This window comes from Dermacentor variabilis, chromosome 5 (genome assembly GCF_050947875.1).
Source record: "Dermacentor variabilis isolate Ectoservices chromosome 5, ASM5094787v1, whole genome shotgun sequence".
Classification (NCBI taxonomy): domain Eukaryota; kingdom Metazoa; phylum Arthropoda; class Arachnida; order Ixodida; family Ixodidae; genus Dermacentor; species Dermacentor variabilis.
The window spans coordinates 62806705-62833829 of record NC_134572.1 but is presented as its reverse complement, the minus strand read 5'-3'; the positions used below and the strand labels follow the sequence as shown (position 1 = coordinate 62833829).

The window sequence follows — 27125 nt, the reverse complement described above, 5'->3', positions numbered from 1 at the left end:
AACGCTTTGTGCCTTCGGCCCCTGATGTCCTTTCGCATTCGTAACGGAATAGACATCAAGGAAAAGGGTGGCGTAAATATTCGCTGCAAGTATTGCAAATTAAGGTCGTGAATTTAAAAGGACGCTTGTGACACTGAGGCAGGGCATTCTTTCGCTACACCCAAGCGAATCAAAGACAGCGTTGTACCACGTCAAATATGGTAGAAGAAATCTTTAGATAAGAGGGAATGAAAACGTATTTATAGCAACGGACACAGCTGTTTTAATAATTATAGGGTTTTACGTGCCCAAACCACTTTCTGATTATGAGGCTTGCAGTAGTGGGAGACTCCGGAAATTTAGACCATCTGGGGTTCTTTAACGTGCACCTAAATCTAAGTACGCGGGTGTCTTCGCACTTTCGCCCCCACCGAAATGCGGCCGCCGTGGCCGGGATTCGATTCCGCGACCTCGTGCTTAGCAGCCCAACACCATAGGTAGCTGTTTTAAGTCGGCTAATGTTCGGGAGCACCGGCAATTTCGTACTCCTTGCTTGCGTATAGTCGACCATTCCGAGCCGCAATAGGGCCTGAATGGCTGCAACTTCCGCCCTCATGTGACGCTCGTAAAGATCTGTGCTATCCCACCTAATGAGCAGGCGTTTGCACGAGTAAATGAAAAACTTTGCCATCTTTCCGTGACACTTTTTTACGAGCGACGAGCGTGCCTATTTGCTGATGAGGAAAATTCGGCTCTTTCCTTGTACATGTGGCCAACAGGAAATGAGTAATGTGGAAATGCACAGGATCGTCTTTCTCTGACCACTTTTGTCCTGAATGCAAAAATAAAAAAGAAAAAAAAACAACCTTTCTTACAGCTTTCATGCTAGGCAAGAATACAACACGTCTCATGGGTTTCGATATCACGTAAATAATTGATCGACACCTGCGTTATAGCACGGGGTAAATATTCTTGCTTCAACGTGTACTAACCCGAGTCTGAATCTTGGAAACCTCGACGTTGGTAACGTTGCACACCTCTTTGCCGTGAAGCCGATGCATAGGTCCGTATACAGCATATAAACCCCAGAGTCGTGGTGTTTCGCGGGGGTGCTTTAGCGGTTGACAAAAACAGAAAATCAGCAGATTGGCCCAGTGACACGTGGATGCAATATGTGCCTTCCATTACGGTTACTCACCACGAAGCTATTGTACATTAAATGAGCTCATTAAATGCCTTACAATGCCCATCTAACTCTGACCTTCAGCTACTTTTAGTTTGTCTCGGTGTACTGCAGACAACATTGAGAACCTAATGGGTGATTGCCGAAAGCGAATTTATGTCGCGGCATGCTGTACTGCAGGGAAAACAATGCTTTAAGTGATGTAATAGCGACTATCTTTGGCACAACAAGCGGGACCTTCATAAATGTGCATGCGGCTTCGCAAACAGCGTCCCCTTTCTAAATACATGGCGAAATTTTGCAGCCAACACCTACTCTCATAATACTCGTCACCACCGGCGAATGCCAGCGGTTTGATTCATACTGAAGTCGTTATAGCGTTATCCTGGTGGTTAAGTCGGTCGAGTTGCGGACGAAGAGTGAACACCGCACGTATCTTGATTGATTTGTTGGGCTTAACGTCTGATAGCAGCACACGGGCTACAAGCAACACAATAATAATAATATTTGGGGTTTTACGTGCCAAAACCACTTTCTGATTATGAGGCACGCCGTAGTGGAGGACTCCGGAAATTTGGACCACCTGGGGTTCTTTAACGTGCACCTAAATCTAAGCACACGGGTGTTTTCGCATTTCGCCCCCATCGAAATGCGGCCGCCATGGCCGGGATTCGATCCCGCGACCTCGTGCTCAGCAGCCCAACACCATAGCCACTGAGCAACCACGGCGGGTTACAAGCAACACAGTACCATAGAGCAGCGGATTTGTTTATTCCAGCCGGTGTTCTCTAAGGCGGGCAGTGCAAACAGCCACGAGCTCGCGCACCTATACGTTGGATCCGTCCTAAAACGGCGCTAGAGGTTGGAAGACTTCGCAAAGCAGAAGGCGATGGGGCCAATTCAAAAATCAGCCTATTTACTTCATTGCAGAGTGTTGTGCTGGTGTTTGGACAAAGCTACAGAGCAATCTCTAAACTGACCTCTACATTGACCGATTGAGCAGAAATTATTAGTTGCGGGCTAATGTCCGTCCCTTGCCGTGTCTTGTGGGCCCTCCTTGTAAACATGACTGCACGAGGGAAACAACCTTTCCCTCTCCGCTCGGCAGTGCAGTTTCACTCCTATGACGCATTTTTTTTCAGCCACCCGTTTCGTGCCACCAGGAAAGTGGTGTGATGATTGCTCCCTACTTTCACAGTAATTTGCTCTCGCACCGCAATCACGCGCGGCCGTCCTCCTTGACGCAGACAAGTGCCTACGCATACGTTTTCAGCCAACACGAAAACGTTGTGCAAGCGAAGCATCTTTTCGAAATCACCATATGTCATGCCTACCGGCACTCCTGGACGCACATCGTGTTCCGTCAGCGAAGATTCCATACTCTAAAGGCTAGGGAGCGGGATTAGTCAATAGGCGAAATGTAGTTGAAGTTTCCGCCAAGTAAACGTACCTACACGTTTCATGGGCGCGTTCCTCTTTACGCTCAGCGAGATACCATCTGCCTCAAAGACTTTCGTGAAGTGGGATGAGAAAGAGAGATAAATTTCTGCTCACGGAGTGAGTGCCTGGGACTGAAAGAAGAGGTGCAGTTTCACTTGAATATGTTCATAGCCAGTTGCACCACCGCGCTTCAGGTTTCGTGGTGAGACTATGCGGAAGCCCAAGCTTCGCGCGAATTCTGCGTCTCGTAAACTTGTATTGCCAATAACTTAACCCTGGTATAGGGTGTGTCCATGCGGTATACAACGTGCTGAGGCTAGCACTTAAGTTAGCTTACCGCCTGCAGCACGCGTTGGGTCAAGCAAGCACTCACCACCTCCTGCTTGCATACGACTATAGTGCTGCACGTGCTTAGGAGATCACGCACAGAAGCGAAGCTGAAGGCAGGAATGCTTGCACAGGACTTTACTGGTGCGGTCGATCGCTGGCAAGAAACCCGACGCCGCTTGCTTCAAACAGAGAGCGCGCGCCTGGACGCGAGAGACTGCGCTTCTTGGGGCGTTAGCGGGTATTTGCGTTCTGCGCAGCAGGATGACTTTATGGCAAGCGCCTGTACACTATAGCGTGACTTTACGAGAGTGACCGTAGCCGTGACCCCACCTCGCTCGCACTCACTGACGTCCACGAACCACTCCCTGCACCCACCTTCATTCTAAACAGAGCTGTGGCATTACTAACGTGCACGATAAAAGGAGGGAGGGTCCTTTCGCCCACAGAGTCGTCACATCAAGCTCAAGGCCGCCTTCGCCGCCACGTTAAGGTAGAAGCTCATTTCTCTGAAGGCAAAGAGTTGGACGCCGTCTGCTCGCTGCGTCTTCTTAGGCGGGCACTTGTTTTCTACTTTCCATTGTTTCGCTCTGGTGGCGCAATGGCAGGGGTCACTCTATGGGGCAGCGCACGGGTACTTAGAATGTCGTCGACGCATTGGGCAGGCGCCGTGGTCAAGTTTGCGATAGCGTCAAGCACGCATAGCAAAATGGGACTCCGTTGTGCGCGCTTGAAGCGCAATGCGGACATAACTTTGATCGTGCGTGATCGTTATAGACGAAATTATTGTTGCAGCTGTCAAACCCACTTCAGAAAAAGTGCCAGAATTTTTTAGGTCTCATATATCTTGTATGGTTCTGCAACAGTAACAGATGACTCCGTCAATAATAATAATAATAATAATAATAATGATAATAATAATAATAATAATAATAATAATAATAATAATAATAATAATAATAATAATAATAATAATAGATAGATAGATAGATAGATAGATAGATAGATAGATAGATAGATAGATAGATAGATAGATAGATAGATAGATAGATAGATAGATAGATAGATAGTAGCAGTTTCACTTTTTTCAAGCATTTTGTTCCATTCCTGTAGTTATGAAAGTGGCGTCTCCCGATTGATGGGCCATCCCCCTTTGTGTTTACGTGCCATATTTAGGGATTATTACTATCATTATCTCACGGTAATCCTTCCATTACATGTCATCACATAATAGCCGCATAGGGCTGCTAATATATATTCATGGACAGCAGTGTAGCTATACTAAACACTCAGATTTCGCGATCATGCCTTTTGTGATTAGTTCGGGCTGATTCAAGAAAGAAAACATGGTGAAATTTGACTTGGCGGAATTCAATAATTGTTAGTTAGTTAGTAAGTTAGTTAGTTAGTTAGTTAGTTAGTTAGTTAGTTAGTTAGTTAGTTAGTTAGTTAGTTAGTTAGTTAGTTAGTTAGTTAGTTAGTTAGTTAGTTAGTTAGTTAGTTAGTTAGTTAGTTAGTTGTAGTTCTGTGGCGCACTTTTGCTGAACTGAGTGTAAGGAGATGCTAACACGAGTTGCATAGAGCAACGACCGGCAACCGTTACTGTCGAGAACTTTAGAATGAACCAAGAACAAACAAGACTAGGAGTGCGTTGACATACAAGCCTTGGTTCAACCTGCACTGCGTTAAGCACTGAATTTCACCCCTCTCGTCAGTGAATCGTTAAGCTTCGAAACAAAAAGTGTGGGCGTTGTTCCCATCACTTCAGCAGCTGCTGCCGGCCAATTAGCCGTTTACTCGACACAGAAGCTCGTGCAACAAACAATATTTCTGCGGAAAAATGAAATAAGAGTAGAGTCCATTGTACGTGCGTAAGCTACCGCATTTGGAAAGCTGTCGGTGAAAGTAAACATGATTTTATCCTTTTGCGGATGTGCAGGCGGATGTCCCGGTCATGGAACGCCCACAAGAAAGCCACAGCACTTTTCCCCAAAAGCCACGCAGCGAAAACCGCACACAACAAGAGGAGAGGCTTGAAAGGATAAAACGAGGAACTTCCGTGCTTCTGACAGAAATAAAGACCACCATTTTGTTTGATGACTTGCCTGCTTCACTCGCACCATCATCCGCTCGGCTGCAATGGTGTTCTATGATGGCAATGATGATTTCTAATTACATTCCCTTTAAAACACGGCAGCAAGAAACAGCCACCTAGCCAGTTCGAGCTAACGAAGTTTTACTATATTATTGCTTTGTTTATTCACTTCGACTTCCACGCCGGGCCGAACGATGTAATTGAATTACACATATGCACGGAGGCAGACACTGCAACAGCGACTGATGAGATCTGCTGCCCATGAGCCATCGTTCATAGTCATCAGGTCGGTCGCTTCTCAGCTTCTCACTACTAAGCTTGCTTTTATTGCGATAGCAATTATATGGACACTCCAGGCGCATTTTTGTCGTCGCCGTCGCCGTGATGTTTCGTATAAAGTCGAAGGGCGATAACACCGTCGCCGTGCGTCGTATGCTGTATGTGCGAGTCAAAGTGCGACAGTGAAGCCGACGATCGCGGCTCAATCTGGCGTGCGCGGAGGAGGAAAGCGGAGAGCAAACGCGCCGTCTTCCGTCGCGCGAAAGGCCGTGGCGGGATGGGAAGGATGGAGGGGGGATGCGGCGCTGTGCTCCGGCAGCAACTGCGTATTTGGGGACCGGGTGCAAGGGGAACTGACGGTCGCGGCTCAATCTCGCGCGCGAAAAGGACGAAAGCGGGGAGGCAGCGAGGGAGGGAGAAAGGGGAACGGCTCCGTCAAGTGCGTACTTTGGTCTGCCGCGTGCGGTAGCGCGGACCTTATGTTGAAACGGATCTGCAAAGGGCTCATACCGTTGTGCGCGCTGTCCTCTCGCCATCATTGCGTCTAAGCACGATAGACGGCATGAAGATCACTTCGTTCGCGACTGCTGCCGCGCTTGCTCACATCAGTATTTTAACAGCTAGTGTCTGCACTCATCGAGTGTGATGTGTTTATGTTTGCTTGTGCACGCTCACGCCATGCTTGTTAATTCAGTTAGTAAGCAAATAGTTCCGAAATTATAAGGCCGATAAAACTAGAATCCTGAATTCGTGTAGCTGTCTAATAATTTGCCCTCGCAATCGATGTTTCGCCTTTCACGCGAAACTGCGACTTTTTTTCCCGACTGTCTTTGTCCCAAGGCATATGCAAAATAGATGGCGACTATTCGCTGCAGACACAGCAGCGGCGCCCATCGCTCACCGGACATCCTCTTCACACAGTTGAGCGCAGGTACAAGATATGGCTGGTGTAAAGGCCACCCCGGCCCGGACTCTCTGGAGAGAGCCTTACTCCAGCAGAGAAAGATTGTGGCGCAGAGACCAGACAGGACGCGCGTCTACCGCATCTATTGTGGTTTGGCATTTGGCCTATCTCCTACTTCATATTCTTTTTCTCTATCAAAACTTCTAGGAATATATTGGGAAGATCGTTATCTCTGTAACGGCCTCCATCTCTTCTCTGCTTCTTTTTCCGCAAACACTCTGAACTTCTCTTGCTTACCTCGACCGCTGACAACCGGCGGCGAAAAGGCGCACCTCCCCCCAGCGTTCCTATCGACACACACCCTTTTCTTTGCACGGTTCCGAGCGTTCAAACGACGGTCTCAAGCGCAGACCGAGGCGAGAAAACCCACACCGCATGGCATTTTCAAAGCGCTGCGCTTCCACAACGGTGCTTGCGCGCGGTCACGCGATCTGCCCGTTTCCCACGTCAACGTCCCTATGCCACGTGCATCGTCAGCGGTGTAACGCACAGCTGCTCCGGAACCAGGCCTACACGGTTTGCTTCGATCGATCACGCGGCTCTCGGTGCAGGTAAAAAAACGCTCGCAGGAGGCCGGCTGGTCCTCATTGAGACTTCGCGGCACGTTCAAGGACCTCGGCTTGCAGCGAGGAAAGCACTACGTTGCTTGCCCCCTTTCGCTAAGTAAAGCCGATTTTACGTCAAGCCCGCCACTAGGATCTGCTCGGCATCCGAAAGTTCGTGCAATACCTTCTGTTGTCTGTTTTTTTCCCTGTCTCTGCCTTTTCATCGAAAGTATTATATAACGTTCCAGACACTCCACGAGGGAAAAGCCTCTCTCCAAGCACCTTAAGTAGATATTTCCTCTTTCTTTCACGATTCGTTTTTTTTATTCTTTACTTCTTTCGCGAGCTAATCCATTGCACCCGTTAGTTCAGAAAAGTCTTAGTGCGAGTGCACTTTTATTACAATTGCTGTTAGCTCGGCGTAAATTTTCGAGATGCCCTTCGGTGTGGAAACAACCCTTACAAAAATTTTTATAGAAAGTCCATAGACAGTCTATAGACATTTGTCTATGAAGTCTATAGACTGTCTATAGACATTTCTTTAGACTAGTCTATAGACAGTCTATAGATTTATGGCCATACACTTTTTATAGACTAGTCTATAAAAAGTCTGAGTCTATAGACTGTCTATAGACATTTCTTTAGACTAGTCTATAGACAGTCTATAGACTTATGGCCATACACTTTTTATAGACTAGTCTATAAAAAGTCTGAGTCTATAGACTGTCTATACACAGTCTATAGACAGTCTATAGACTTATGGCCATACTTTTTATAGACCAGTCTATAAAAAGTCTGAGTCTATAGATTGTCTATAGACTGTCTATAGACTTATGGCCATACACTTTTTATAGACTAGTCTATAAGAAGTCTGAGTCTATAGACTGTCTATAGACGGTCTATAGACTTATGGCCATACACTTTTTATAGACTAGTCTATAAAAAGTCTGAGTCTATAGACTGTCTATACACTGCCTATAGACAGTCTAGAGACTTATGGCCATACACTTTTTATAGACTAGTCTATAAGAAGTCTGAGCCTATAGACTGTCTATAGACTGTCTATGGACAAGTGTATAGGCTTACAGTTCTACTTTTGTAGACTGAAGTCTATAGAATGTCTACAGATGAGATTTGTCCGTAGACATTTTATACACTTCAGTCTACAAAAGTAGAACTATATATACAGTTCTAGTTTTGTAGACTGAAGTCTATGGAATGTCTATATACAAATGTATATAGATAGTCTATAGACATTCTATAGACTTCAGTCTACAAAAACAGAACTTTATAGTCCGATACAGTTTTTTTCTATGACATTCTGCAGACATTTGTTAACAAATATGAATTTTTTTTAATCGATAGGCACTCTATATACACAGACATCTTATAGACAAGTCTACAAAGAGTGTATAAAGCCATAACTCCAAAGCGGCTATCCACAAGTTAGTTTACATTTTTGTTTACATGCGGTAGCAAAAGGTTTTGAATGTATTTATGCATGTGCACCTGTTCCTTTTCATCTGCACTTCTGCATTACCGTTAGTAGATTAATAATGCTTCTGAACCAGCTGTACTTTCATATATGTTGCACAAACAGAATAAAAACAAACAGAAACAACAAACAGAAATAAAACAAATGCGCCAGCAATGCATTCACCGTTTTTATTGCTCGATATAATAGATGAATTCCTTAAATTCATGTCGTATGCTATTATGGAAACAGATTAAATATTTACACTACTCCTTGGCAAGCATGGTCGCCAGGCTGGCCTTGACCTTTGTGTCATTAGTCCCAAAAGTGCTGCAGGTGTATGCTGCAAATAAGTAGATGCAGCAATATGAGGCAAAAATAACAAGTGTATATTCTTTGTGTGTTCATTAAGCAGCTTAATATATTTGCTAAAACCATCTAAGTCAATACTTAATGCGGTTTAACTATGACTAATGGCTGCTTGTCAATACAAATCAGCACCTTTATACAATGTTTTATTGCATGGTATGGTGAACAATTAAACAGTCACAACTGCTGCTCGTGCCAGCAACAGTATGTTCCCTTTTATGACAAGTTCATATATGATGCATTATTGTACTTATCCCAAATGGTCTCTATATTTATTGCTGAAACGTTACCCAGTTGGGCTGTCTGTACATTTTTTTTGGCTGGTAGTTAAGTATGCCCGTGCAGAGGGATATATTCAGAAGACGTGACTGGAATATTCACAGTATCATGCCTAAGATTGTAATTTATTTTGCTTAATACACATTTAAATGTCTTTCTCATACTTTTAAATGAATGGGTGATTGGCCATAACTTCACCGGAAGGCAGATGGGCTGATTGTATCGATATGGTCACTTAATTTGTTACAGGTAATGAGGCCTCTTGGGCGTGCTAACAGGTTTCCAAGTTAGGTATACCACATGAGCACCCGAAATACCACACGAGCACTTTGTGTCATGGCACGACAGATATGCACCTCCTAGGAAACAGAACTGATAGTATAGTTCGAATGAATTCTATTACAGTAAATTATTTAAGGTGCTTTGAAAGATGCAAATTTTTTCTAGGCTATCGAGGTTCAGGACGCTTAGTTAACGCAAAAAAAACACATATTGAGTAAGAAATGCCTCGTCAGTAAGCTTGACTTTCTTTTATTTTTCAATAAATTGAACCAATTTCCTTCAATTTTTATCAGGTGAAACGTTTTAAAAATATATTTAACTCAGAGATTCTCTGGAAACTTTGTATGACATATAACAAGACAGCATACCTATGTGGCCATATTAAAATTTCCCGATCTTTTTCCAAGCCTTCCCTGGCTGATTTCATGAAAATTTTCTGGCAATCTATGACGCCTGCAGCTTAAGTGTAATAAAAAAAATATTGTGGTTTAATGCTTGCCAAGTACTGCCAGTCCATAATATTTAGATAAAACGAATAACACGTCAGTCACTTGACATGCAGTATTAGATTCAACTGACTTGAATCCCTTGATTAATAAAGCTGACAAGGGCTTCGGCAAGTTCGTAATTGATGGCCACACGAGTACATCACGGAGGACACAGAGACACACGTAAAGCAAATGCAACAATGTGAGGAAAAACTATACAATGAGTTATACAACTAGTTATTTTTACGATTCAATAGTAGTTTTCAATATAATTTGCTCTCATCACTTATGCCTCTAGTTAACTTTGTTTACCTCTGACTAAAGACTACATGGGAATATTAATCAGTACCATTATGATGTTTCGTTATACTACAGTATGATAAGCAGTTAGACAACCGTAATGGTCGCCGGTGCCAGCAACGGTACGTTTCGTTTTAGGACAGGTTCATGTGACACACAGTGTACTTATAAAAATAAAAGAAATGCGAGAATCCCAAACGATTCCTATAATAATACTTGTTGAAACAAAGATACCCGGCTGGACTGCGCACATTTTTCAGGTGTTAATACAATATGCCCGTGCCGAACGAACATGCTCAGCATACTGACTGCAGTTTTGAACAATTGCGTTAAGATTTGCAATTTATTTCCGCTTAGAACAGTCTGCAATGTCTCTTTTCTCATACTTCGAGATGAATACATTTGCCACACTTTCAGTAGAATGCACATGAATGGGGGCGTACTGATCAGGTTACTTATCAACTAAAACATGTTACCATCTCTTAGGTGTGTTGATAAGGGTAGAACAAATGCAATGCCCACTGAATTATTTGAATAATCTGTGCGTTATCTACTTAGAAAAGACCACCAAATTGATAATCTGGCTCTTTTTTCTTTTGTACAGCGCATATTGTATGCAGTCTGTCCAAGACGACGGCGCTACATGCAACAGTAATGAAAACCGGAACACTTATTACGCACGACAATGGCTTCATACCATGCACGATTAGCACAATGCGAATCTGCGCCAGCAGCTGCCTTGTGGTTAAGAGCACGTAAACTGCAGAACGCCGAAGCATCGGAAGCCGCTTAACGCTTTTCATATAGCTCGAAAGATAACTTCTGCTGCTAAATTGTTTAAAAAAGAGACAAAAAGAAATCTTCCAACTACCGTCAAACGCAATGCCTTCAGTTTGAAACGTGTAAAGGTGTTCCCGGAGCGACTAATTTATTGTTCTCTAATTTTTTCGGCTAAGTTGTGGAGCTGCAAGTGACTAAGCTTATCGCAGGTTTCATGCTCCAAAAGGGTTTGTGGTTGCATATAAATAGATTGGGTGAATCTAGAGATTTCTACTAAATATTTCTTCAAGTCTCGTGTTTTGCTTGCTGTAACTTCCCAAAATTATTTAGATTGGTTGCCAGGAACCTTAAAAATACTGCTACTTTTAAACTATGCGAAAACGGCAGCGCACACACTGCTGATGCATGCCCCGCAAACACGGCCTTTCATCCGAGTACGCTAGCAGTTATTCAACTATGCCTGTCTGTTTGAAAATTCTTGATGCTAACACAATTTCGAGATATATGCGTAAAGCGTGTCACGAGAATTTCGCTACACATACGGTGCAGCATTCATCGCGGCCGGATCAAGCGCCACTAAATGAGATCTACCACACTGGCTGCCCAACACACACAATCCGCTTAGTGGTAGCTCAGTATCAAGTTAAAACATGGTGTACTTCCTTTTTTACGCACCTAAGCTATAATGATAAAATCAACAAGCACGAGCGATCGCTCGCCGTAAAACATTCCGTATAGTAAAAGCGAGAACAAGAGCGCGTTATCAAACCATGTCAACGACAAACCGACACTATACCCGAGTCGCCTGCTCTACATGCAGCCGGTTCGCGCTACGAAATGCGCTCACATAATCATGAGGTATTGACGCAAAACGTCTTTGATAAAGCTTACCATTCAATGTAGTTGACGTGTGATGCCACAAAGAAGACACGCATACACAGACACCAACGTTCAGGGAGACACCGCACACCGGCACAACCGTTTACGTGCCTGGCGCGCTCGTTGAGACGGCGCACCGCCGCGCATGCGCAAGAGCTCCGAGCATGCGCAGGAGCTCCGCGCGGAGGGCGTGCGCGCTCGGACACCCTAGCTCGGAGGAGTGTGAGCGCCTTTTCCTCCTTCATTTTTTTCTTTGTCTCTTTCTCTCTCTCTGCGCGCCATGCGCGCCGGAACGGGTGGCTTTTCTTTTCCGTTATGCATTTTTTTCGTGGACGAAGGATATGCGCTGGCAGGTTGTATGACAAACGCTGTGGGCTATCGTATGAGACTGGAACGCTAACATGAATGCGCTGTTTGTAAAAGCCGTTACGGTGCCCTTCAGACGTTTTAGACGCATTATTGTCAGCGTCGATGAGTAATACAGCGTATTTGTAGCATATCTTCCAGCGTACCGCTAAATGTGATGCCCGCACGTATGTTAGTGCTAATTTTCTGTTCCGATGATAGGTCAAAGCAATCAGTACAGCATTGAGCTGCTCATATGCGTGGCTGCGCAGGCATACCGCCGGCGAAATACTGGGTGGGCTCAGAGAATTTGGCACCTATTTTAAGTGAATGAGAAACGTTGATGAGTTTATAGTGCAGGATATTAGGCAACAAAAGTCGCCCGATGTTAGTGACGCAGCCGAGATATGAAGACAATGTGAAAAGTATCCGAGAATCGGACGACACACAACGCGAACACCACATGCGCGACATCGGTTCATGGCACATTCACAAAGTCCGCGTTGTCAGCTACAAACATTACGAGTGTCTTTGCTGTTATCTTGATGCCTGTTTCGAATCCACTTGTATCTGAAGCTGGCGTTCATAACATATATTTTAACAATTGGATCGGCGTTTTGCTTCCGTTATTCTACTGCCGCAAAAGTGATGCGACAACTGTGAAGACTGTCTTGGGATTGCCGAGAGTGACTACGTAGATCATATGTGGTCAACAAATGCGGAGGTATACACTATGTGTATACTAAAGTCTACAAATAGGCTCTACAGCAATCTCAGCAGTATACAACTTTAGTGGCTTATATCAAATGCAGCTATGTATTATCCACCGGTACCTGCGCTTGGTTACAGCGTACACGGGTTGGGCCCAGATTAACGATGTTTGTCTATTGTTAATCTAAAGACATGCAAGACCACGACAACTCAGAGGTGGATTCACCACCTGGTCTGCGGGCTTTCGCCACTTATTCACCCCCTTTGCCACATCTTCACCATCTGACCTTCACCACCTGGTCTTCGCGAAGTGTACGTCCGGGAAGCAGCCAGGTTTAGGGCCTTCGGGTGCCTGGAAGACCTTGGTGACTCGGACGGTGCCTGCTCCGCCGCGATCCTCGTTCGGTGCAGCTGCACCGAACGCAGACTAGCAGTCTGCACGGTTTGCCCGCCGCGCCGGGGTTGCGGTGCCGTCGTGCATGAACCAGTGCCATATCATCGCGTTCGCAGAGGGCGGGGGGTATGGGAACTCGGAATTAAATATTATCGACTTTCTTCTATAGACATTCAATACACCAGGAGTAGAGAAAAAAATAGAAACCTTGTCGACTATTGTCCATAATATAGAGAGTCAACAGACAAAGTATGGACAAAAATAAATAGAAACTGTATCGGCTTTCGTCTACAGGTAGTCCATATAGAGGGGAAGTAGACAAAGAAGAAACGAACTCCTTATCGAATTTTTTCTATAGACCGTCTATAGACTGCGAGTAGACAAAAAGAAATAGAAATCTTATCGACTTTCGTCTACAGAAAGTCTATATACAAACTATATGGACAAAAATAAATAGACACTGTATCGACGTTCGTCTAAAAGTAGTCCATAGAGGGGAAATAGACAAAAAGAAACAAACACCTTATCGACTTTTTCTATAGACCGTCTATAGACAGCGAGTAGACAAAAAGAAATAGAAACCTTATCGACTTTCGTCTATAGAAAGTCTATAGACAAAGTATGGACAAAAATAGATAGAGACTGTATCCACTTTCGTCTATAGGTAGTCCATAGAGGGGAAGTAGGCAAAAAGGACACAAACACCTTATCGACTTTTTTCTATATACCGTCTATAGACTGAGAGTAGACAAAAAGAAATAGAAACCCTATCGACTTTCGTCTATAGAAAGTCTATAGACAAATTATGGACAAAAATAGATAGAGACTGTATCCACTTTCGTCTGTAGGTATTCTATAGGGGGGAAGCAGATAAGGAAACAAACACCTTATCGACTTTTTTCTATAGACCATCTATAGACTGCGAATAGACAAAAATAAATAGAAACCCTATCGACTTTCGTCTATAGAAAGTCTATAGACAAAGTATGGACAAAAATAGATAGAGACTGTGTCGACTTTCGTCTGTAGGTATTCTATAGAGGGGAAGCAGACAAAAAAGAAACAAACACCTTATCGACTTTTTTCTATAGACCGTCTATAGACTGCGAATAGACAAAAATAAATAGAAACCCTATCGACTTTCGTCTATAGAAAGTCTATAGACAAAGTATGGACAAAAATAGATAGAGACTGTATCCACTTTCGTCTGTAGGTATTCTATAGAGGGGAAGCAGATAAAAAGGAAACAAACACCTTATCGACTTTTTTCTATAGACCGTCTATAGACTGCGAATAGACAAAAAGAAATAGAAACCCTATCGACTTCCGTCTATAGAAAGTCTAAAGACAAAGTATGGACAAAAATAGATAGAGACTGTATCCACTTTCGTCTGTAGGTATTCTATAGAGGGGAAGCAGATAAAAAGGAAACAAACACCTTATCGACTTTTTTCTATAGACCGTCTATAGACTGCGAATAGACAAAAAGAAATAGAAACCCTATCGACTTTCGTCTATAGAAAGTCTAAAGACAAAGTATGGACAAAAATAGATAGAGACTGTGTCGACTTTCGTCTGTAGGCATTCTATAGAGGAGAAGCAGACAAAAAGGAAACAAACACCTTATCGACTTTTTTCTATAGACCGTCTATAGACTGCGAATAGACAAAAAGAAATAGAAACTTTATCGACTTTCGTCTATAGACAGTCTATAGACTTTATATCAACAAAAGTCCAAATCTATAGAAAGGAAAGGTCGACTATGAAAAGTCTATAGACTTTCTATAGACAGTCTAAAGTCATTTTTGTAAGGGAAGGGCAAGAAGAAACAAACACGAAAAGCAACACTTAGTAATGACGAGCTAGTTTATTGCTGTATTGTTCAATGCCAAGGATGGTACATGTGTGCACCCTTTCCAAGTTAAAATACAGAAGTAAGGGAACAAATATGAACAGACCGCTGCGCTTTACTGCAATTAACGTCGAACTGAAATAGCCACGCACTGACAAGCGAACGGGCAGGCTCAGCTCCTGCATTCTTCAAGTAATTGAAGCACTGCAGCGAGAAGATCTATCTATCAATCAGGTGATAGAGAAATGTGCGGAATATAACCAACCCTTACATATAGCTTTCATTGATTACGAGAAAGCGTTTCATTCTGTCGAAACATCTGCAGTCATGGCGGCATTATGGAATCATGGTGTAGACGAGCCGTATGTAAAAATACTGAAAGATATCTATAGCGGCTCCACAGCCACCGTAGTCCTCCATAAAGAAAGCAACAAAATCACAATAAAGAAAGACGTCAGGCAGGGAGATACTATCTCTCCAATGCCATTCACAGCGTTTTTACAGGAGGTATTCAGAGACCTGGATTGGGAAGAAATGGGGATAAAAGTTAATGGAGAATACCTTAGTAACTTGTGATTCGCTGATGATATTGCCTTGCTTAGTAACTCAGGGGACCAATTGCAATGCATGCTCACTGGCCTGGAGAGGCAAAGCAGAAGAGTGGGTCTAAAAATTAATCTGCAGAAAACTGAAGTAATGTTTAACAGTCTCGGAAGAGAACAGCAATTTACAATAGATAGCGAGGCACTGGAAGTGATAAGGGAATACATATACTTAGGGCAGGTAGTGACCGCGGATCTGGTTGATGAGACGGAAATAATTAGAACAATACGAATGGGCTGGGGTGCATTTGGCAGGCATTCTCAGATCATGAACAGCAGGTTGCCATTATCACTCAAGAGAAAAGTGTATAATAGCTGTGTCTTACCAGTACTCACCTACGGGGCAGAAACCTGGAAGCTTACGAAAAGGGTTCTACTTAAATTGAGGACGACGCAACGAGCTATGGAAAGAAGAATGATGGGTGTAACGTAAGGGATAAGAAAAGAGCAGATTGGGTGAGGGAACAAACGCGAGTTAATGACATCTTAGTTGAAATCAAGAAAAAGAAATGGGGCATGGGCAGGACATGTAATGAGGAGGGAAGATAACCGATAGTCATTAAGGGTCATGTACTGGATTCCAAGGGAAGGGAAGCGTAGCAGGGGGCGTTAGGTGGGCGGATGAGATTAAGAAGTTTGCAGGCACGACATGGCCATATTTAGTACATGATCAGGGTTGTTGGAGAAGTATGGGAGAGGCCTTTGCCCTGCAGTGGGCGTAACCAGGCTGATGACGACGATGACGACGACGACGACGACGATGATGATGATGATGATGATGATGATGATGATGAGCGAGAAAATCCTATATCACTCGGTGTTTTCAACGAGAGAAAATATGTATATGCTTCTAGAAAAAAATGGTAAATATCCAGGCTGTTCGCATTTTTGGTCCCCCGTACCGCTATCATATTTTGCACCGTGGGAGCATTTGAAGCCACTAGAGGGATGGCTGTAGGTTTAGTTAATGTACATCAACTCAGGAGTCCAAGATGAAACTGCGTCCCCACGGCATTTATTCACGTTATCGCCGGTGTGTCGCCGTCTTGTGGCATTCGAAAGGCGTGCAGTGTTCATACATGAGAGAGCACTAGTGCTCACTGTTGCGCACGGGCACATGGCCACTTCCTGGATTTCGTCAGATGCGTAGAAGGACATGATTCTTATCAGAGGCATGCACTACTCCTCTTCTCTGACATTTGGGAGAATGAGCAGGAGTACTGGAAACGTAACGATAAAAGATAGATAGATAAAAGGGCGTTACATTTGGGTGTCAGAGGGGTTTAGCATGATGGAAAAGCTGTATTTTTTGAAGAGATAACCGTGTACTTATAATTGAGGTACAGAAAGACTCACACTAAAGCAAATCGACTGCCTCATCCCATTTTATTCTAATGGGTTCAGTCACTGAGTCATTACAAAAACCGTTGCTGCCAATTTCATGGAAAGCGATAGACCCGTTGCCCCTCTTAACTGCCACCAGCTCAATGCGTGCTTATCACAAAAACCTTGTCCCGTTCGATTTTGGTGCGCGTAGTACGCGTAGTGAGCCCGACGACCGTTGACCCGCCGGCGAAGTCCCGTTGGCCGCTGCCCGCTGGCTCCTCACCTGGTTCCCCTCGCCAGCCTTCGTCGCGCCGTCTTCTTCTTATCGCTCTCGCTTCCGCCGCCGCCACCGTTCAAGGCGTCCCGCCGAGGTCTCCGCCGGGGGGCGCCCCGGACACCAGTTGTTCCTGCGGGGCAGGGGGGGGGGGGGATGCGTGCGCGTGTGGCGGTGGGGGCTTCCCGCACGTGCCGCCGGAGCCGGCCGACACCCGAGCGGCGGCAGCAGTTCAGTAGTCGAGACTGCGGCTGGTGCAGCGGCGCAGGTGAGTGGTGCTTCTTCCCGGATGGCCTCCTCCGTGCGAGATCTCCCCCCTCCTGTCACTCGCAGAGCGGCTCGCCGGACGTCGCTGTCCAGCTCTATAAGCCATGCATGCGCTTCTCCTTTTCTTTTTCTGGAATTTTCGTCGTCGCCGCTTTTACTCGTTGGAATGCCACTACCATCCTCTGTTGCCTTCTGTAATCGTTGGTGTCCCCGTACTGGTCATCTGGGTCACCTGTCGTTGTATGGGGGCTGTATTTTTCGAACTACGCGAGCTCTGACGTCCACCTGACCGCTTCAAATGGACTTTGTGACGTAAACGACGTAGTGACGTTTACGGTAGAATGATGAATTTGCCTTTTTGATATTATTTTTCCGGAATTTAGCTTAAATGTTCAATTTCTTTCATTTTATTCCCACAACAATACAGCACTCCCTTCATCTTTTCACCACTAGATGCTCTTCAGCCGATGGCCTACCCCAGAAATCATGTCTTGTAACAGCAACATCAAGCCCCGTAGTCTGAAGCGTACACATACCGGTATATGCGATCATAAAGTACCAACAATATCGGTACCGAAAACCTGTTTACACATCGGAACGTAGCTGGAGTGGACTCTCCAATAACTCATTCCCTTGCGGCCTTCTCTCATTAATGAAGAGCTGGAAGCTACCCGCAGCTCATCGTAAAGAAAGGCTGCTCTTAGCCGCGCCGCTGGTGTCGCGTCTGAATAAATTGCCCGTTCTACGCCTAGCGTTTTCTGGCCAGCGCTCGTTTCGCCCTTGAAACGGAAAATGGCCTAGACACGGAAAAAAAAGCGCCAAGTGTGCCGGGGCTTCAACGAAAACACAGCGGGAGGTGTAGCTCGATGTGTCGCAACCCACGCGCCCCGACGAGGGATGCCGGCCGAAGCCTCGGGAGGGCATGCCTGGCACGCGTCAGCTCGCACAGCTACGCGCGTTCGCTGCAGGGCAAAAGCAATGGCAGCTCAGGTTTAATCAGTCGGCAAGCGCTGCCGTGCAGGTTTGTTACTTGTCCGGGTTGTTTCTTGGCTTTCGTGTGTATTTCTTTCTTTTCTCTCTCTCTCTCTCTCTTTTTAAGGATAGGGTAATATATTGGAAAGGCTGAGTTGCACGTAGCTGCGAAATATACGACTGTGGAGCGCGCTTAGCGACAAGGTCCAAACAATTACGAGCAAAAAACAGAAATACAAACAAACAAAGAAAGCAAATAGAAACGATGTTTGTTGCTGGTAGTCGTGGGAAACTAGACAGGTGGAACTTGTATTTAAGGGTGGCGTGTAACACGACGACGAAGTAACAGAGCTCGTTTAGCTTGTTTAGAAAATCCACTCGGTTCAGTCCTTCGCTGTGTGGGACGCACATCATTCCATTTCCACGCGTTCTTGTAGTCAAAGCGTTAGATTAACGCTAGAGTGAGAAAATGACACTTACTTTGTGATGTACGACGGAAGAAAAACGCGAGAGTTTAGGGTATAACAAAGCAATTGCATCTTTCTTTCTTTTTTTAAGACGCAGTTTTCGCGGGCTATGAACGCAGGAAAGCAAGGTCTCTCTCTCTCTCTCTCTCTCTCTCTCTGTGAGGTACGATTGAAAGAAAGCGGGCAAAACTCTTCGCTCCTAATTTTTGGCTTTGGGTTTCGTATGCGGGAAGTCAGCAGTGGCCTGAGGATCATGTTGATTATCATGTTGATTGATCACGTTGATTTCGCGCTGGTTTTTGTTAAGACGGAACTACGCCAACTTGCCCAGCTCCAAGTTTTGACGGTAATAACGCATTGGGCGTTATTGCAGGAACCCCGTGGTTCCTGCTTGCCAGCGTTTAGCTTATGTGAAGAACTAATAGCTTAAACCTATATACTGTGATTTTTTTTGCGTCTCGATGCAGGGTTCCTTCCTTCGTTAAACATAACACGCGGCATGTTATGCACCTAGGCATGTGCCTTTTAAAATTTAGCGTAATGCCGAGTTGTGTTTAGTGCAGTAGACAAAGCTTTGGTCACCAAGACTGGAGGTGCACTTGCGCTATGCGTGCATATGTGTATATCTGCCTTGAAGGATGTCACAAACAGCTTCTATCATCCGCGCTCCAAATAGAAAGCTGCGCATGAATCACTGTTACTGGGCAACGAATTGTGCTTATGGTAATCAAAGGGTGAAACGACCGCGTTTTTTCTTTCATATGCGACTGTCACTCAAATGAAATACAGCTATGAAAGCGCGAGGCGATATGTGTGAAACGATGTAATAAATAATAGCGCCAGCTTTGCACGAGCAAATGAACGGTACGATCAAAAGAAAGGGCTTTTTAAGGGAGCATAAGATATCCGAGGACAGAAGCTTTCAATATACCTCCTGGAACTATCAGTGCTTCAGCAAAGGTTCAAAAGAGTGCTTACTGAGCTAGTGCGGTTTCCTTGTATCCGAATTAAATTATATGTCCATTGTCAACAGGAAACATTAGCACAAGTAAATATTATATTTGTCCATAACGCTTCTCGCGATAGGAACCAATAACCCGGAATACTAAGCAGAAGCCTCCAAACAATGTTATTGGCTCCACCTTAACATCACTGGACGCATTTCACTAAAAAATAAAAGGAAAAGGTGGGGGCGGGGGGGGGGGGGGGGGGAGAGACATCATTCACGCGAGCCGGAACAGACGGTTTGAAACAGTAATTGAAGTGTATTCAGCTTTTCTAACATCTAACTGAAATTACTATCGTAATGTCGATAAAAGCGTCACATCCGGAATAAGCGAGGGATGGGGTATATTGTTTTATATTAATGTATAGCTTTCGAAGGAGTCCTGAGAAATTTAACCCAATTACCCTCTAGAATATAGTCAGCAGTGTCATCCCTTGCCATCTTGTCATTCTTACTCTTCTTTTTTTACATGCCCAAATATAGACAGTGTCTTATTCGAAAGCGCAGGTCGACTGTACGCATATTTGTCTAGTTACTTCTTTCTTTTTGAGCCGTTGTGACAAACTATTTGGAAAGTACTTAGCCTTTAGGGCACGTGGGCAGGAGTTCTACACGGCGAGCCCAGCCAAGACTGACCAAGTCTTTGGTAGTGATTTCAGCAGTGATAACTGGCATCAAAGTATAAAACCACGATAAAAGTAACAAAGCTAACCTGAAGTGTGACACATGTTCAATGCAAAATAGAACGTTTCCATGGTCCTAGACGCGACATTCGGGACTTCCTCAGTTTGCCCCTCCTCTTAGTCGCAAATCACATTAAATAAAACTTGCACCAAATGCGATATCATAAGATCGTAGGTTACCATTTACATTTATAAATGGCGACGTGTCGTGCTGATCCATCCATGTCGTGGACTCCCCGCCTCGTCTTGCTTAACGGGCGCAAGATCGCGCGGTCCCAGTTTCCGAAGTACAACAGAATGAATGGATCTACTACGAAGTTGGCGATCCTAGAGCGTTCAATATCTTAGGTACGGCTGCCATTTACGTCTTTGACAAACGCATTACGAGCTCGTTCTCTTTATAGTTTTGCTTAGAACTATTGCGTAAGCAAATAGTATATGAGCAAAATAAACTGTAAATTAAGAAAAGCAAACAATACAGCTGGTATCAAGATACGTAGGAGACTGGCTGCAGTGTTAGCCGGAGGATTTGAAGCAAACGCCTTAATTTCCTAAACCAAGGAAAAAAGAACCGTACAGCGGATCGCAATGTTTAGAACTTGTATGTAGCCGGAAACTTGCGAAATATAGCACTTTTTTGTACTTTCCAGGTAAATTTTCTGTGTTGGTAGCCCCTAGGAAACGTAATACTCATTCACTTCAGCAGCGCGTAGACTTCTTTATGTAGAAAATAAAACTTTCTGAATTCTTTTTGACAGCCGCGAAGAAGGTCAGTTCACGCGCCACGCCCAGGGCAAAAAGAGTATAATGCTCATAAATTTTCATATAAAACGCCCATGAGGCGTTGTATTGACATAGACCGTATTACATTGACATAGCACAAGACACAAGACTGCGTGTGGATGGCAGATTATTTCCAAGGCAATGACGAGGACATACAGTTACAGAATAATTGTCTGCCCTGCAACTAATGAAACACTTTCTTATCTTTCTTTTCTTTATTACATCCGATTAAAGAGCAGATTGGAGCACTCAAGTGGCACCGACTAATCCTCGGCGAAGTGTGAATAGAAAAGGAATGAGATTTATGTATCTGAATTGAAACACTAAAATGGCGTGTTTATTACATGGTGTGATAATCGGAATCTGGCACTTAAAATGGAACAAGACAATCGGCAGGAAACTATAAAGCACGATTTGGGCCATGCTTGACCTTATAATTCCCTCCCAAAATTTATGATAAGATGAGAGATTTTACCACAATTAGAGAACCTTAGATTTGTTAAAACGTGAAAAAATGCGTTGACGAACAATTTCTTTTTAAGGCTGCCAATTACCGCCAGTATAAGCAGATATGCTGATGAATGCTAATCGAAACAACGTCAGTTCGCATGAATCAAGGTGCATTTCACGCTGACATACGGCAATAACGGTAGGAACCTTCAAGCAAAGCAAAAGATGACGCTCGCCACCATTTGACCGCGTTCGTTCTCCACTGGCAGCCCCGCCTTGGACGTGCTCAGTGACCTTCGACCTTGGACCGCGACGCTGTCGGATGCGCGAGACAGCGGGTGTCGCGCGTGTAGTACGCAAGAAATTGCCGGAAACGCACTCGTCGCAGCGCCTCGATTATCGCGGGAAGTCCGGGGCGACTCGGCGAGAGTAGGTCGTCGACTCCTTGTTTGGCCCCTTTCACAAGGGCATCGTCACTGACAGTTGCAACCGCCGATAGCTCGTGTGCGACCTTGGACAAACGCAGGTACGCGCATAACGGGCATATCATGGGCAGCGTTAAAAAAAAAAAAAAGCTAAGCGTAACGCGTCGTCGTTCTGCAAATTACGCCGCGTGTGCGCATAGCTGCACTAGACCAAGTTTCGTATCACTGTAGTACCTTTATAACCAATGCAACCTACCGATGGATTCGAGGTTGCTTGCTTGCTTGCAACTTTCCCGGAGGTTTGTTTGATTGATTGATTGATTGATTGATTGATTGATTGATTGATTGATTGATTGATTGATTGATTGATTGATTGATTGATTGATTGATTGATTGATTGATTGATTGAAACGTTCCCAATGTTTCCGGACAGGAAGACATCCCCGGATCGACTAAATTAAAAAGCTTGATTAGGTTACTGTTACGTGCAGCTCTTTGCTTATTCTTCATTCTAAATCTGCTTTGATACTGAAACGTGAATTGCTATCGGAGGCATTTATGAGAAACGTTCAGATGCATGACGGCAACGTGTCCTTTGCAAGCAAACTATCAGGTGCCAGCGAACCGGAAGCCAGTAATTATTGCGGTTAACTAACGTAAAGACATATGGACCACCAGTTCTCCCATTGCACGTCATGTCAAAAGCGCATATACGCAAGTACCGACGGTATCCTGATCACAAAGCTCTTGGTGACAGCGCCATTCATATATGGTGACAGCGCCATATGGCATAAATGATCGCCTCAAAGTACACGTCAATGCCCAGCGCTGGCCCCTGTAGACAGTGCACCCTTCGTGGCAAAGCTCGGACTGCAAGCGCCTCCCAAAGTAAAACCATAGACGCCTCTTCTGCATGAAAGCGCATGATAACAATATATTTTATGCTGCGCTTGCCATTGTGACGGAGCAGAACCACAGTCTCTGTGGAAACAATAATAGCACTGAAAAAAAAAATAGATTACATGTGCCGCATATATCCCCTTGTTTTCACTTGAGAAGGCAACGACAACAGCGGCAGGTCACAATTTCTCGGCGCTCATTCATCAGCATTTAATTTGAAAGGGTTTCGCAATGTTTGAGACAAACTGCAAAGTGTGTGAGGACTGGATAATGCGGAGACCATACTTTAAAATGATCGTTATTTCTCAAATAAAGCTTGGGCTACACAGCAGCGGAAGCGCGTTGGCCACCAAGAGTGAGCGGGGAAAAGAAATAACGCAACGGAAATGATTGCAAAAGTCTCAAAGCTCGCATGTTTGAAAAAATGAATCCTGTGAACAGGCAAAACCTTGGTGCACGCGAAATGCCAGCAAACATGCTAACGACATGCTAATGCAGGTGCCTAACGAAGTTGCTATGATTTGTCAGTATTGTATAGGCTTAATAAAAACGCTCTCAACGCTTCCTAAAGCAGGATGGCGTTCGGGAATTCTTCTTATTTTCTTTTATTTACTTAGTTCTTCGTCAGCCGCGCAGGCGGCGTGACCGCAGCTGCGTGTCAGAGCTGATTAGCGAGCGGCGAGCGTCGACCACAGGCAGCACACATGGGGCAATTACACCGTTTCTAACTGCGAAGAGCGGCCCGTTATACCCTCTAGAGGCCGCACTGACCGCACCTCGATTACCAAGATGGATCGCGTTGCACTTTCGCGCATGACTGCTTTCAGTTGGTGCCCGCTGGAGGAATCGCCCGCAGTTAAAAAAAAATTGTAGCTAAACAGAAACAGACGCAATATCCTGAAATCGATGTTGAGCCTTTTTTTTTTTTACATATTCAGCTAATGTACCTAGATGATGAAGCATTTTCAGTGCACGTTAGTCGTTTAGCACAGAAGTGTACATAGAAAGCTAGATTGTAAGAGATTCATTTGAGAACGAAAATGAATACGTACACGCGCAGAAAGGGCACATGCAGCAGCCCCACACAAGCGCAAAATGCAGGCAGTGCCGCGCACATATGTCATGTAGTGAAATATGCCCAGGAAAAAGGAATGTAAGCTGCATACAGACAAGGATTAGAACAGTGATGATGCCTCCGTGTCTTCTTTGTACGTTCCTGGGTTGTGTCGGGCCCTTGTACAAACCTGGAATGGCTATATATATATATATATATATATATATATATATATATATATATATATATATATATATATATATATATATATATATATATATATATATATATATATATATATATATATAGTAGTTTTTTCATCCACTTAAATTTCCAATAATTTATCGTTTCTTTATTTCATTTATTAAGCGCAAATAATATCCCCTATGTTTTCCTTGGTGTTCGTGTTTGTTGGCTTCTTATGATATGAGTAATAAAAGTCGGGCCCCTCGGTTTAACCCCTTCCTTCTCGTATATATATATATATATATATATATATATATATATATATATATATATATATATATATATAAAGGGAGCGACAAATGCCCCTTCTGCATTAACTTTACCACAACGTGATGCTATCAACCTATCTGAAGAAACATTTTGTTGGAAGTTCGACTAGAATTTTTTCGACAGGGTGTCACTCGCTGAGCGAATATAGATTTTTGAAAGAGGCTCCCGCGTAAAGAGTATTATGGAAAACGGATCACCAAAGCTGACGTCGCAGCCTTGTAAGCAAATTCATCAGAAATGTCGCACGTGACCACCGGACTGTCACGTAGGGTCACCTGTAAGTATTTTGAGCTGGACCCCACGGATCTATATAAGCCACATTGCTGGCATTACCTGCCAAGTCAAAACACTATACCATGTGGCGTGTGAAGTAATACCGCTTGTGTCCCGCGTCATACCTCACGGAAGAGATACACCACGATAATGCTCAGCTTCGTACACGCTGTTCGTACTTAAGCTACAAGTTTAGTAGCATGAAATATGTCCGTGAGTCACGCAGACGACTCATGTTCCACTGTACATGTTATAATCCGAGGAACACATGTTAGGTCACACGCGCGTGTTCATAAAACACACCGACAAGCCGGTTCTGCAAAAGGAAATATGTGCTCGCGCTGCAAAGTGACGATCGAAGACCTTACGGAGCTTGGCACTTTGACGTGAAGCATTTTGGAACTGCTCTTTCTGCATTTCGTGGAGCACGCATGTCCTTCATGCGCGCAAAGGAGTTTCCTTGCATTGACTGAAGTTTCACCTTGAAAACATTGTAGCAAACGTGGCAACGATATGCGCTGCTGCAAGCAGGCTTAAGCAAGCTTACAGTGACGCCCTGTGCACCACACACGTCCGACAAGCCAGAGATGAATGACATTGGTTCTCGGAACCTCGAGAGTTGATGCAAGAGGTAAGCGTGACGCACAAGGGGTGCTCTTGGCCAGGACGAACGGTGACACACCCTACGCTCAGAACTGTGTAGCTTCGTGTCTTCAGATGCGACACATCTGTAGACGTAGCATACTTTATGATTCTGCGGGAAAGATCTACGTTTCAGCTGTCAGCTCAGCCATTCTTTGTCAGTCACTTTAATTGCAGAATGGATAACGACTGCCATAGCTGGCCGGTGCTAAGGAAAAAGGATGTCTTCATAGTCGGGTGGAGGAACAACTCTCTTTCAGAAAGGCGTCTCGTCGCAGGGCGTGACCGAAATGAGCTGTCCTTGGCCGCGGAAGGCGTGCCTCGCTCAACAAGTAAAGCGTCCAGATAGTATAGCCTAATCATGACCCTCAAGCAATTAGGGGGCCGTCGTCGTGATTACGCTTCAGTCACGGCCGCCATCGCATACCGCCAAGACGTGTACGTGTCAGAGAGACGACGCCTCCGGACCCTACCAAGTCTCGTCCAGTTGAACTGCTATCCTCGCATGTTGAACTCTTTCCCTGTACCGGTTGTCCTTTTATTTTTTGTTTCTTTATCTCAATGCAGGCATGGTCGGTGCGATTTCATTTTTTTCTTCGCAAATTGTGGTATTAGTGTGATAGCTTCTGGCAGTAATTTGCGCCACGGATCTCCGTCATTAGCGCTGCCTAAATCACAATAGAAACCCAAGAGATTTACGGCACCCTGGTTTCAGCAATGTCCCGCTTCTCCAAAAGCGCGAGAAGCGTAATTACATCTTGGAGTTCAGCTATTCCAATCCCCTATCCAAAACAATGCTCCGAGGAGAAATCGCAGCCGGGTACCTCCGTGTCGTAGCGGAACGCAAGGCTTAACACCTTTTTTTTTTTTCCTGGGAAGCGAATGAATGCTAGTCAATAAAAAAGCGTGACGTCTCGCGAAACAAGCCAGGTACGTGCACATAGTACCCAGCACATCTGCGTGTCGTACAAGTCATGCAATAGACATTCGCTTTCGCCAACGAGGCACTGCTCGACCTCGTCCTGGAGGGTGCTGCGCGCCGTCTCCGTCGACCCACTTCAATTTATCCTGTACGCCTACGCCGGTGACACACACGCTCGTCGCAACCGGCAGAGCGTTTCGCTTTCGTTTTCTCGCGTGATGGTCCTTGTGGAGAGAAATGATATTGCCCCAATCCGGGGAAAATCCCGAGAAAGCTTGTTTCGTGGTTCTTTTGGTAAAGTCACTGTTGTTTCAACTTTTATGAGCAAGAACATTATGCTTTGGATGAAAATGGGACGCTGTAATGATCTCTTTTGCTTGCACGATGCCGTCGCTTCCGCCTTATGCGTAGCTCGGGGGAATACCGGGATTCAAAGACGTGCTACACGCGTCTCAGAAAAGGTATAGTCCCGCTGATGCCTCACATCCTGACGTAATGATTCTGTAAGGTTCCATTTTTGCTTGTTTGTTGGCTCACAAGGATGAATACGTGAAATAAACATTGCAGTCGTACAGCATCGTTGCCGTGTTATACCTGA

At 44.6% G+C, this 27125-nt stretch overlaps 1 protein-coding gene across 1 annotated transcript in view; it reads left to right on the top strand.

Annotated features, from left to right (window-relative positions):
• The window catches only part of LOC142583549 (proclotting enzyme-like), a 64626-nt gene that overhangs the window by 15534 nt on the left and 21967 nt on the right, over window positions 1-27125 (top strand). The window lies entirely within an intron of this gene.